This window comes from Myzus persicae, unplaced genomic scaffold, assembly GCF_001856785.1.
Source record: "Myzus persicae strain clone G006 unplaced genomic scaffold, MPER_G0061.0, whole genome shotgun sequence".
Taxonomy (NCBI): Eukaryota; Metazoa; Arthropoda; class Insecta; order Hemiptera; family Aphididae; genus Myzus; species Myzus persicae.
The window spans coordinates 611,291-626,641 of NW_019103603.1; the positions used below are offsets into that span (position 1 = coordinate 611,291).

The window sequence follows — 15,351 nt, forward strand, 5'->3', positions numbered from 1 at the left end:
TAAAAATTTTTGTAGTCAACAATGCATACAATTTTTAATTTAATACCAACTATAAAGCTCAAAAATATAATAATACAAGATTCCTTATATTATCTTTTCTCACTGAAGTTTATAAAAAAAGTTTATTGCAATATGACTTCAACGTTAGCATTATCACTAAATATGTTTTATCATATTATTTTATTTTAGGTACCTCTACAGTACCTACATATAGATTATAATAAACCTATAGCTAGGTAGTAGGTATTAATTATTATACAGTAATTTGCTTTACTATTATCAGTTTAACGGTACCTATAGGCTTAGGTTAAATTACTTTTTACTGAAAACATAAAAATGATTGTACGTATTGTTGACTAGGTAAATTGTTATTAAATTCGAGTAAATAGGTAGGTACCGATGATAAAACTGAGTGAATAGGTACCGCCTATCTATAAGTAAAATAGGCATTATAAAATACGTATTTACAAGTTTCAAGTCCTCCCGAGCCATATTTTTAAATGACAACAAATTAACTTAAGTTGATTATTCTTCGTCAAAATTTGGACTTCAAATGCGTCTTTAAAAACGCTTGCCAAGTGAGAGATCGGCGTGTAAACTTTCTTGATTTTTAATTTTCAGAAATTTACTAACTGGATGTCATATGTATGTATTTTTTGCAAAAAGATTAAACCAAAATTGTACTGAAAGGAAATTATTAATTGCTAATTCATTTTTTAAGAAGATATTTGATTACAGCAGAATTTAGGTAATTAGTAGGTTGAATATAACTGGTCTGAGTTTAAGTGGTATTAAAGTCATATTGCTTGTTTTATTTATTAAATTTCCTTGATAACGAATAGTGAAGATACCTAATATGAACATTTTCCGACACGCAAACAGTATAACAATTTAAATCCAAAAAAATAAAATCATTTTCATTTAGTGAGAACCTAAACCGGCGGAGAGCGGATTTTATTATTTCTGATCTTGTTTGATCCACACTGGTTCGGAGAAGTGCAGTAAAGATTTTCAGGACTTTACCTATAATAGCTAATTCACTAAAGAGCTTTAATAAAAATTAAAACGCATTTAATTGAGCGTTTTTTGCTTTTTTCAGCTTTAAAGCTACCCATGTAGTAAATTAACGATTGCAGATAAAGTTCTGAAAATCTGAAAACTGCACTTCTCTTAGTCAATGGGAATCTAACAAGACCCCAAACAACAAAATCCGTTGTCCAATTTCTGAAATATATTCCGCTAAATGAAAATCTAGCAAAAAATAACTCTTTTTTTAACTGTAAAAAATTAAATTATTTTGTTTAACAATTTTTGATTTAAAATGTTTTAACTGTTTTAACTAGGTACTTGATAATCCTTTTTGAATGAGCTACCAACCAACTTTCTAGTTATCGTAGTTTAGGAGAAAAGTTGAATAATATACATTTTGGGACTGTGTTTTCGTGGATTCAAATCGTTATACCGCTATTGGTTGTGATACTGAATCTCTCTCATTAATATTTTAAATTAAAGCTAGCTTAATTACCCACTTACTCTTTATTACTGAGTTACATTTTCCTATTAAACACAAATTCTTGAAGTTTTTAAAATTCAGACTTTTTTCATTTCAATTACCTTACTGACTTGATTAAAAATCAAGAAAGTAAAAAGTTATATATCAGGTATTATTCTATTTTTAGAATTCAGTAATAACTATACTTATGAGTTATGTATTTTGATAAGTACCTATGCAAATCCTAAAAATCGCTAAGCAAATTTTAAAATAGGTAACTTAAAATTGTCATCACCCAGACAACATTATTTTGCATCGATTGACTAAGCATACAAATTTCAAAAATTTCTTTTCAAATTTAAGCAAATAATTTGAAAAATGAAAATACTTGCTTAGGATAGTTTGTAGCACAAATAGTGGAGGTGCCAACTTCACGCACTTTGTTTTTCGTTCTATAGTTATTTACACAATAAAACTAATTCAATTTTTTTTTTAAATCGAGTTTTCTTAGCAATAAAAATTGAACTATTATTATTCATTAACGTTATAAAGTGACACGAAAAAAAATTTAAAAATCAAAAAAATCAATACAATTTTGTACGAAAAAAAAAAATACTGACGACAAAAATTTGCAATTATACGAAACGTAACAAGAACATATAGAATTTAAACATTACAGAAATTATCTTCTGGACAACGAAAAAAACGCATACGAGTTTTGTCTAGCCCATTTTATTTCAAAATATACACAATATACACTGCATAATATTATTATGAAAATTTCTGGATTACTACAATGTTCACACTTTTGACTTTTGACTTTCGACTTTCTTAAGTATACCAACTAAATTCACTTTGCCATGAGAAAAGATATTGATGTGTATGTTTAAGCATAATTTATATACAGTTCGAAAAGACGATTACAGACACAAAAAAATCATCATTGTAAATTCAATATAGGTACCCACATCACTCTGCTCAGAATCTAAATTAATATCAAAAATACGTTCAGTAGTTCAGTACTAATATATATTATAATAGGTATAGGTAGTTACAATTTTTTGTGATTTCTTGATTGTTTATTTTGAAATATGTTAGCCGAGTAAGTATCACTGCAATAATATGTAGGTATAACCGAATAAAACAAAAATATAACTGTGCATTTATTAAACGTAAATGCAACCCTAATAACTATCCCCTAGTCCTCTCCCTACTTCTGTAAAATATTAACCATACATATAGGTATAGATAACGATTATATTAATATTATTATATCATATAGGTGCCTATTTATTATAATGTGAAAATTCTCCAAATAAAATTTACCTCGAAAAAATCGTTTTCTTTTCTACCATTTAAGATTTTTAGGTGTTTATATAGTTATTGCATTTTAGAAGGCGGTCAAAATCAATCTATTGTTGCATATAAAAAATATCTTATTACATTGATAGCAAAAATTCAGAAACTTAATATAATGGTATCTCATTAGACAAATGTCTCCTTTTTTAATTGTTATAAAACACGTAATTGCGTCTATACGATCAACGCTGATTCACATTTGGCAATAATTATACACAACGATTTGATTTATATGTTATAATAATTACAAAATTTAATTTAAATATAAACGAATTTCTCATCCCATTGGTTGTTGAATGAACTTATTTATTATAACCTATAACTATTGTACAATTATTTGAGCAGAAACAATGCTAAATACAATCTTCAACTCGCCTGTGAGACTGGTTACTGGTTTATAGTACTAAATCGTCTAAATCTATTGGTATAGGTAAATATTTTAGTATAGGGTCCATATAGGTCTAGTTAGGAAGTATTTAGTTTTATTATTGTAATTCATGCAGTATACTACTGCAGCGGTGACGTATAACTATACAGGAGGCGATGTGGACGCATTTACCTAAAATAATAATGTGAGTGATTTAAGTACATATACCTAACATTAAATATTATAATAATAAAATTAATAATGTGAGGCCTAGTGGTTGACCGGCAATCTCTAATGCGGTCAATCATCGTCCGGCGTCACAGTCTCCTGGATGGGTGACCATCCGGGTTTTTCGCGAAGAATCCTTGCCCATATAAAAACACGCGTTCCAACTGTTCATCAACTGTGACCTCTACACAACCAATAATGGTCGATGTTGCCGAGGGTAAAAAAAATATTTAATAATACATTTTATTCAAAAATTGTTATACAATATGAAACATTTCAGCCTACCTACCGTAATATACTTGTGTAGAAAAAATAAATAAATAAAAATTGATTTCCAATACATAGTAAGCACATAAAAACATACAAACTTAATATTTTTAAAATATCCTTAGAAGTAGACGAGGCTAGACTTAATATATCAGCTCTGAATCGTTCTTCATTTAAATATCCAATGGTTTATTATCATTAAATTCAAATTAAACACTTCCATTAAATGGAGGTAGGTAAGTCGTAAGTATAACACACTTCATTGTGATCATTGTGATCATTGTGATCTATTGCCCTATATAGGTATGAGTATACTCATATTGATGAAGTTACCTAATTACTCATCAAAACATATACCATCAGCAGAGTTTCCCTGTTTTATATTTTATGCTTTCCTGTAACAAAATAATACAGGTATAGGTACCTATTATTGTATACTTATTATAATTGCCAATATATGTATAGAGGCGTAGAACTCGTGCATTATTGTATACGCACTGTATATAGTACCTACGGCTAATGGCTATACCTATACCAAAACCAAGTTGTAAGCAATTTGTGAATAATAAAATTATGCATTATCAACTGTGTAACTGATAAAAAATATTTAAAATGTAATCAATGAGTTAGATGATATCTTGTCAATAACACATTATAAAAATAAGAAAAACCCAAAACCAAGTAGTACCAGTTTAGTACCACAGCTGGTCATACACATAACATTATAGGTACAATATGTAATATGTTTAGGTGCATTGTGTATAACATGGCAAATACTTGGACGTAGGGATAATATAATACACAACTACCGCGTCCCGAATTCACATAATATCGTTATGTGTTTGACGGTGAGGGGGGAGGCGTGGTCGTAGCACCGGTGTCCACGCCATTGGCCACCGTCGGGTTTGGCCCCCTTTCGCCGCCGCTGCCGATGCTGTCGAGTCAGCCGGTCGCAATACGCTCGCAACAGTCGCAACAGTGCACAGACGCATCGCCGCGTTCCGTAACCGGTGTACACCGTGTCTGCTCTCCGAAACCGTTTATCGTGTGCGTTCTCATTAATTAATATCTGATATAATTTTGTATATTATCTCCCTGTATTAATATATAGGTAACACGAAAGACACTGTATCATGTTTTTGTAACAGTTTCTGGGGAAAAAAAGTAATACTTTTTCTTCTGTGTAATTACGATAATAATACTTGGAGTTAAATATTATATTATACGCCTATAGTATACGTGTGACGTTCCATAATCGCCAATATTCTTTACGACGAAATTTCGTGAAGACATTTTACTAATTAGTGAGTGCTTTTTGGTTTTACCTACTTTGCTTTAACCCGAGTTTTCCCGCCTTTTACCGGACAAGGTTCGACATTATTCGTTCAAAATTGGCCGCATCAAGCAGAATCCGGTTCGTGTAGCCACTGGCGAAACGGCTGCGCACGACTTGGTAAGCTTATTTATCTATAGACTATAACCTATCGACTACCAACATGATACATACGCATGAAGTTGATTTTTTTATATATACCTCTGTCAGATAGGTGTAAAGGAGTTATCGTGCAATACGTTGTAGACCAATATGATTACTTTATTATATAGGTACATTTATTATTTATGCTTATGAAGTAGGTAGGTATTATTATTTTGAAATTTGAATTTGTGCAATAATTTTTTTGCAGTCACACGAGTCTGGTTTCTTGGTGTCCTAGAGGGCGCTATCTACTGAAATAAATTTTGAAAAATATGAGCCCCGTGTTTCCCTTCTACTTAACTATTGCCTGTTATAGATAATATTAACATACATAATCAATACTCGTTAATAATAAATATATGTAAACTAAATTATTACAACACAGTTTACAAGTAGACTAGTATAGTTAAGTACCTACATGGTTTAATGAATATAAATAGTAAATGTACCTATATTGATATACCTAACAGTCAATACCTAATTATTGTAGAAATTGTATTGCCGAAAAAAATTTTATAAAATATAGAATCTACATAAGTACTAGGCAATAGCTCAGTAATACTCTAATACCTCCCTGTACATACATAATCATGATTATTGAATCTTGAAGTTTATGTGAACAATGTATTAAATTGTAATCTATCTTTGGTATAGGTAAACACTCTATAACATTAGATATCAGTTTCTAATTTAAGGTTTATATTAATAGGTGAAAATTTGAAGTAAGTACCTAGGTAGGTGACTAGATTATAAAATTGGATAAATTAGACACTATTATTTTAATATAATACTTTAAATGCGTCTATAAATGATTGTAGGTACCAATTCTACAAATATTCTATTTTGTTATTTTTAAGAGCTTAGGTATTACCATTCACAATGTATATAATACTACGTTTACAGATAGGTATAGGTAGAGGTTTTCTGTAGGTAAGTATACGTAGTAGGTGGATCTACTACCAACAGCATATACCTGCACAAAACGTTTTAAAAACTATGTATTCTCCTTTCTCCGGGCCGACAGTCCTCAAATGTTATAAAATATTAATTCTTAGGTTAATAAAGGGTTGTATAAGTATACACATATATGTTATACGTGTTCGTATCATACGGGTGTGTATCGAGAGATCTTGACATTTTTAAGTGTACGTACACACGTAGTTTTATTGTTGCATTATTAAATCCTTGTAGTAGGTAGGTAAACTATGTATGATGTATATAAATGTGTGTTATATACTTAATACAACAAATACTACTATAATATATAGTTCGTCATAATAAAGTCTAACAATAATAAAGTATAGGTACTATACATAATATACTACAACAGTGTACCTACTATTTCAGTTGCTAACAAATAAATACAAAAAACAATGCTCACTTTTACCATACGAATGATTAACATAAATAATATCACTATAAATTAAATTAGGTACATATAGATGTATACTGTATAGATAACCTTTTGTTCAAAATGTCAATATACAGTTCAGAACAAGTTTTTATTATACCTGTAGACTATAATTTAAGTTCAACATATTTAAACGGTTTTCGATAATATAGGTATGTTTTCTAAACTGTGTAAATTGAAGTTATAACTTAATCTTATATATTATATTTTAATATTTATTTAGATACTTACTACCAACGTCATGATCCTTATGTGCATAATAAGACTGAGTTTAATAAGATAAAACATATATTATATCAATGGGTTTTATTTAGTCTTTAATCCATTTACTAAATTATTTATATTTTATATGTTAACTTAAAATTCAAATAGTGATGTGAAATAGTGTATAATTGTTTTATTTTATTATTAATATACATTGTCATGAACGTTCTGCCATAGGTGATGATATTTGTACTTAGACAAATAATATTCTGGATACATGGGTAATATGAAAATAAAATATTACGATTACTAATATTATACCAACAAAACTAATTCCATACAAGTAAACCAATTTCTCAATTTGGTCGCATCCGTTTTTTTACACATTGAAAATCCCCAAATCTTTATGAAAATTAGTTTATGTATTAACTTGTCACATTAATTATTAATTGATGTTTTACACGATTTACGTAACATAATTTCCCATTGTTTAAGGCTACCAATAACTATCCAACTTTTGCATAACTATCTTAATACGTTTATTGTCACATTTAGCCTATCTAAAGAAAATGTAATATAAATTAATATTATAATATGGCTTGGTATTTATTATTATTCCAATTATCTACTATTTACCTGACCATTTATTATCTTAAGCAACGCTACTCACAACAATGATGAATAAAACTATACAGTAGCATATTATATATCATCGATATTAAATTAATTTTGTTATTTAACTTCGAACTAATTTTGTTGTAAACAAATAATTAAACTAGTTTAATACATAATGATATGACCTTGTGATTTGTCACTTAGCAACTATAGTAATGTAGATTTAACGACATAGGTAGCTATAGTTTGTACAATAATTATTATAGTCGCAAAAAATAATTTGGATATCGTAATAACTCATTTAGACATATAACAAGTAACGCCTAAGTAAATCTTGGTCTCCATACCTTTAAAAAAATGTATACATATCCTGTGCATTAAAATGAAATAAATATAAAAACTCAAAACAAAATTTAACAACTATCACAGATTTAATAACATACCTCACTTAGAATAGGTAATATTAGATACCTATATCATTATAATATAGGTACCTACTCAAAGTGTCATATTAATGTATTACGATAGTCCAGGTAGTTGGTGTATTTTATCCAAAATATAATTGAATATTGATAAATGCATAGGCAATATTTTCAAATCACTAAATCGTCAAATTATAATTTGTAGGTATCTATAAAGAATGTAAAAAACTTTTTTCCATGTAAAATTATTAAAACAATAGCACAGTTTAACAGTTATCATTTTTGCTAGTTATAACTAGCGCTAACAAGTAACAATTATTTTAACTCCAACATAAATCATTGTATATAATTCTATGATATTTACTTTGAGAGCCTAGATTATAATTATTATTCTCTAATATTACCTACAGGTATCTATAAACTGATTTTTATAATTTTACAGTCAATTATATTATTGTATGTAGTTTAATAAATTCAGTAAATAGACATAACATAAGCTAATAGGCATTTAAAACAATTATCACCATTAATTAAAATAATTATTTGGTTTTAGTTTTAGGTATTATTTAAAATCATTGTGTAAATTATAATTAAAAACCCATTAAATAATTATTAATCAATTATTACGTAACTTAAAAGTTCAATGAAGTCGATTGATATCTTTATTTATGATGCAAAATATGTTCTAATTCTATAATTATAAATAATAAATTACCTGTTAACAACCTGCATTTTTCATATGGCATAAAACAAAATATTTGAAAAGCAATTTGAATGTAAAACAAGTGACAACCTAATATTTAATAGACATTTACACATCATGCATCATTTAAATATATATATAGTTTAACGTTTTTAAATATTTTAGTTACTTATTTTAAAATACAAAGAATAATATTAGCACTACGTGACTAAATAAATTACGTTTTTAAAAATGTGTTAAAAATTATTGAACATTGTTAAAGTTTTACTTCTATTTAAAAAAAATTGGTATCTATGAGAAAATAATACATTAATTAAGACATTAATAATAATAATAATAATAATAATAATAATAATAATAATAATAATAATAATATACATGTTATGACACAAATTCATAATAATTATTAGAAAAACAGATAATATTATGATATTATATATAGTATTAAATGTTCTTATAACCAAATCATAAGCCACAGAAACAAAATAAATAAACTTAAATGGGAAGATGAATACTTTTTCGAGTATTATATACTCAGGTAGGTATACTAAGTGTTATATCTACATATTACATCAAAATAAGTTGTCTTAGTTTCATAAGTTTGAATTTGAAATGTCTGTATTTAGATACAGATTACAGATACTATCATATTTATGGTATTAAACGTGTTTATATGTGTTGACATTTTGACTGGAGAATTTCAGTACAATGCTTGACGCTAAAAAGTGTCCTTGGTCCTTACCGATATAGACTTACATTATGTTAAAGAAATTGATGTGTATAGGGTCGAACATATTTCTGGGATAAATCCTTTCGGTACAATACAAACATTTATTTAGTTAGGGTTATATAGAATTCAGCCGCCGCAGCCATCATCGGTGTTCAAAGGGACCGATCAGATATTTTTACAAGGGTAGTTTTTTTCTCAAGGACAAAAAACTAAATCATAAGTCATAATAAAAAAAAATATATATATAATATATTATACATAGTTACCTACCTAGTAAAATTAAGACGCCACGATAACAATGAAAGAGTTATTTTTATTTTTGAGGACTTACATGTTATAAAATTGTATAATTTACAATTGAATTGTTACTTTATAAGTACTAGGTAACATAATATTCATATGAATAAAGTATTTAGGGGTATACATAATAATATGTACTTACGACCTACGTACGACTCACCTACGAATGAAGTATTATAAGTTATGGTCATTCAATACGATCATTTGATGACGGAACTTATAGTATTTAAAACCTAGAAATAATACCTATATAAGATATTATGTTCATTATTATGTTCAAAAGACTGTAAAGTTATATGTTAGTTATTAAACATAATCATTTATTAATTATTAATACAATATTTTGAAATAGATCAACTATTAAAAGTCTTTATAGTTTACATTAAACTTTATGTTAGTAAATTATTATATAATAAATAAATAAACATAATAAATAAATGCTAATTGTTTTAAAAAAATTTAACAATTTAAATTTACTCTTGGCATGTTCACAATAAAATTAAAATCAGTTGTATAATAATATAACCTAGATGAAACTAAATTAAGTTTATACAAATTTTTGTTCTGCTTTCAAAATTGATAAGATTTTAGACTTGTGACCTCTGGCAGTTTATTACGCTCCAAATATTAGACTACATGGGTACCTACATTTAATTTTCCAACAATATCGTGCGTAACTGCAAGAATATTATTTGTATTTAAATAAACCCACCTCTGAAATTAGAATCGTCACAGAAATACACAATAAATTATCAACCTTGTCTCTTACAATTGACCACTTAGAATTAAGTAGACTGTCAATTTAAATAACGTATACGGCCGCCCTCCTCCCCCGCGGCCAACGCATAAACGATAATTGAAGTGTTTTGACATTATATAAATATACATTAACATGTGTATACGTTTCCGTTCCGTCTTCTATGGAAAAACTGTGTTTTTTTTCTGTTTAATATTATCATTATTGTTCGAAGGATGTTGTGTTTTGTAAATGATATGTATGAGACTTATTCATTATATTATTGTCCTTTGTAATAGTATGCGTGCGTATATTGGACTATAAAAGACCCGGACAATCGTCATTATAATGGAACTATATATGTGTGTATATACATAAACGTTATATTATTATATAGGTGTACGTTTTCAATTCATTTTTTTTTTTTTGGGAGGAAAAATTAATAATAATAATAGACCACCCGACCGCCTTCTTAAACAAGTGCCGATTCCTGCATTACAATATGTTTGACTTGTTAATCAAGCTGCATATGAGGAAACATAATGTTGTAATTAAATATGATAATGAGTCATGGCTTATTAACTATTAACCCCCAGTTTCGAGACATTATCCGATTTTTTAAAACCTCAGTACATATATAACATATAAAAAACTGATTTTCTTTAAAATATGTAAATAGTGATTTAAGTGATTTCACACCAAACTGGGATATTTATTGCACTTTAGGTAGGTACATAGTATAATACATTTTATTTTAAGAAATAATTACTTGAAATATTTTCTGAATTTTCTGATGGTTTGGATTTTCCTGGGTTTTAAAATAGGTACCTACTCACGTTACATGGTAATAAATAATAATATACACTTAAGAGTATATAATAATATGATCATACATCTTACATTAGTAATCTATAGTATATACATTAAAAAAATGTTTCTTTATTCTGTAAATTATGGACTTGAAAACTATACTAGACTGTTTTCAATAAGTCTTGAGAAGTTGAGACTCAATGGGTGTTTATACCTTATTTTTTCAACCCTTGGTTGCTTACAATTTAGTTTTGGCTCACTAAAGTCGAATATTTTTATATTTATTTAAATGGTTGTTATTGGTTTCCATTTATATTATGAGTACTGCTAGAATAATAAGAAGCAACATGGCATATTACAAATATTGTTACAAAAATATTTTTAAATATGTTTGATAATATAAAATCATTAGTTTTATTACGAATATACTAATTTCAACCCTGAGTATGACATTGATACGACTATTAATTTAAATGAAACAAAATGTGAATAACTTAACTTTTAGACTCTTATTTAATTACTTATTAGAATATGTTTAGACAAATTAAAATTGGGGTTTTTCATAGCTTTTCGTTAGTGTATTAAAATAACGTATAATAATAATTAAATACGTATGGGACAGTCATTGCTCATCATATAAGTTATAGTATTACCTATACAGATTAACTGTGGTATATCAATAAAATTAATGACTTAATGGTATAATAAAATTGCACTAGTTCACTAGTTTACAATACCGAGTTTTGAATAATTTTCGTACACCCCTAACTATGGAGTCTATAACAATAAAATCTGTATGGTCGCCTTTTCGGTGTTCCAATTGTTCAAAACATAAAAATATATAATAATAACAATAATGTTTAAAAGAACGTATTCATAATAAACACATACAACCACTTCTTAAAACCCCTGTCACATTGTTACTTGAGAATATTACAGTATTCTTTCTTTTATCCCCTTCTTATTTTATATTTTTCATCCCTGTGGTGGAACGTACTTAAATAGTGACCAGATGTATACAACATGCTCCTGAACGTACCTACCCTGTGCACAATATTGTTAGATTGCTGGCATATAATATAATATATAGATACGTGCACATTTTATACGATGTACTATGGCAACATGTGGTGTCAGGTTTTCAATACTCAATGACTTTTGTATTTTTATTAAATGTTCAAGATTAATCTGTTGCTTATAAATATTTTCTAAATATTGTGATATCAACATGTATGAAATAGTATAACATAATATTATAATTTTATAATATATTTTTAAACATTACTTGTTATTTGTTATTTAATGTCTTGTGAATTAATATTCCATAATTGATAAAATTGAGTAATAATCATAAAATATAACTGTATCCAAAAAAATGTATTAATCAACAAAATAAGCAAAATGTTTAGTGATGACGATGATGATATAAATGATTACCTCGATATCTATCTCAAATTTAATCTTCATAATCATGTACCATCCATTTTTAAATAATTTGGTAACAGTTTTAAAATTGTTTGATAGTTTATTATTTTTAAGCCATCTGTCATAATTATTAGCACTAGAATTTGTATGCAATGGTATGGTTTTTTCTTTGTAGCGTCCTTTCACTAATTTGGTTTTTACTTGCTTGATGTCCATTGTAAACAAATCATCTCATATTGATAAAATCTGTCTATTAATATTTACTTGCATTCAACATTTTATCTGCAACAAAAAATGCAGGTCTTGGGGTATACTTTAATGCAAATAAAGGCCACCAACAGCAGCATAAATACCAACATGATATTAAGTAGATAATTTTAAATTCTTACATATAATTATTAATTAGGATTTTTTCTTGAGTGTTAAAAACAGCATAAATGTTATGAAGGGTAAAACTATATAAAATATATAAAGCTTACATAATAAGTAACTTCAGTTTTCTTATTATAATTTATTTTTAAATTGTTGGTAAATCCTTCATTTTTAGTTAATAATAATTTGGAAATTATTGGTAATTTAATTGTATATTAATAATATTGTTTGTATTTTATATATCATATATTATTATGTATCATTTAAATCCTATAACTAAATAAATAATATATTTCAGATTTCTGATATTATACTCGAATGTATAATGAATAAACCTATGAATCATTTTTTCAATTAACTAGAAAAAATGTGAAATATTTGATATTTTAAAAAAATTCATAAAAACAAATTATTCATAATATACACATTCAGACTATTTAGACTCTTACTGAAAAAACTAAAAATAGTAATTTCCCTTTAGAAAAAAAACAGGAGCACTGAGAAGTAACGTTTTGAGTGATGGCAGGTGATGTTTATAGGTTTTTTATTTTAGCTCTTTGGACTTAAAAAAAATGTCGAGTAAAAAATAATCAAACATTAGTAAGTTTAAGTTATCATTCACCAATCAAAAAATGAAACAAGTTTGATATTAAAAATTATTTAATACCTATCAAAATTATACCTAATTAATTAGTATTTTTTATTGTACGTTAATGTACGTATATAGGTACAACCGAAATTCGAAGTTGCGTATATGTACCAAAGTCCTACTTTGTTTCTATTTCAATATCCAATGTAGGGGGTATTTAAAAATTCCTTTTTATGTTTGGTTTCATTTGATTTTTAAGTTTGAGGGATCGCGAATTATACAGAAGTGACGGAGACGATTATTAGAGAGGGTGTGGGTAATAAGAAAAAGGCCAATTGTTTCCGTCCTCAGAATCCGTAAACAACATTTGCATATTGTTTTTATGTGAATTAATATAATTTTGATACGATAAAATAATTGTAAAATTGAACCCAAACAAACCCGTAAAAAAAGTAAAATAACTTATTGTTAATGAGCCGTGAAATTTGGCATTAGGCCATGTATTAGAACTTTTACGAGTCTTGAGCTGTTCATATTAAATTATTATTAGACGTTAAATAAAATGTGACTATATGATAAGGATAACGAATGTATCCATAAAACAAAAATTCTAGTAAAAGAAGATTAAATTATGTTATTTTTTTATCAAAAATTTGGTGATTTCTAATAAGTAGGTACCTACATTAAAAAAAAAAAACGAAAAATAGAAGTAACTTCTAAAATTATTTAGGAATTCTAATGGTTTTGAAGGTAGTAAAATTTGGGTTGTTTATAAAGAAAAGTTATCAACATTGTAAGGTAAACTACTTATTATTAGAGTTATTATGTTTTAAATTTAGTTATAAACTATATAAAGTGAAACATTATTATAGATAAACTTTTACACGAATGCAAACTGAAAAATGCATTTTGTTGAATATTATTGGCATTGTATACAATATAACATTATTAAAATAATATTTTATACCTACCTATACATTCCAACTTTTACTATATTGTTTTTAAAAGTAGTAAATTTTCTACTTAGAACATATTGTATTAAATATATATCTTCTTATACAAAAGTAAATACAGATTAAAATGATTTGTCTAATATAATATTCTGTGTTCTGTTTAAATAATAATAAGTAGACGCTTATCTAAATATCTAAGTACTTACCTATTTATAGTATAGACACCAATCTTCATCATAATTTTTTTTACATTATTATTATAATAATTATATAAATTGTTATAATAAATTACATTACGTAATTTATACCGATCTTATAAAAACCTTTGTTCGTGTTAGTCATGACGTTTTAATAAAGATCCTTCGTTAGTCTGACTTTGGTGATCCTCTACTTACTTAATTATTATCTACTCTTATCTCACAAAAAAGAAACAATTCGTCAGAGTGCTTGGCTTTAAATCTGAAGTTGTAGACATTCCGTCTGGTATACCCCAAGGTCACCGTCTCCTATTCTCTTTACCCTGTTAGTTAATAGTATCAAAAAAGTAATTCGTCACAGTCATCCGCTAATTTGTAAAGTTAATATTAAATTATTTCTGGAAATTAATTCAATTGACGATTCCGAGAAGATCTAAACTCTTTGGTAATTTCGTCTCGAATATTATTTGGATTATCCCTTAGTTTGTCCAAATGTTCTTCAATGACTTTATCTAGTGGATTTACTCCACTTTAAATATTTAGTTGATGGCGTATGCCTATATAGTTTCTAATAGAGTTTAGAATCTCGATTCTCGGTTTAACCTTCTACAATAACATTGATATTATACTTGTAAGACTTTAACAATTCTAGGATTAATTATGAAGCGTATGTGTACTATGAACCATTGAAGGG

General features: G+C 27.0%; 1 protein-coding gene across 1 annotated transcript in view; it reads left to right on the top strand.

The window, feature by feature from the left end:
- The first annotated feature begins 4,682 nt into the window (after positions 1-4,682).
- The window catches only part of LOC111034876, a 68,555-nt gene continuing 57,886 nt past the window's right edge, over positions 4,683-15,351 (top strand). Inside the window, exon 1 of the mRNA XM_022316282.1 lies at positions 4,683-5,166. The gene's annotated coding sequence lies outside the window, so the exon portion shown is untranslated. The remainder of the gene's footprint in view (positions 5,167-15,351) is intronic.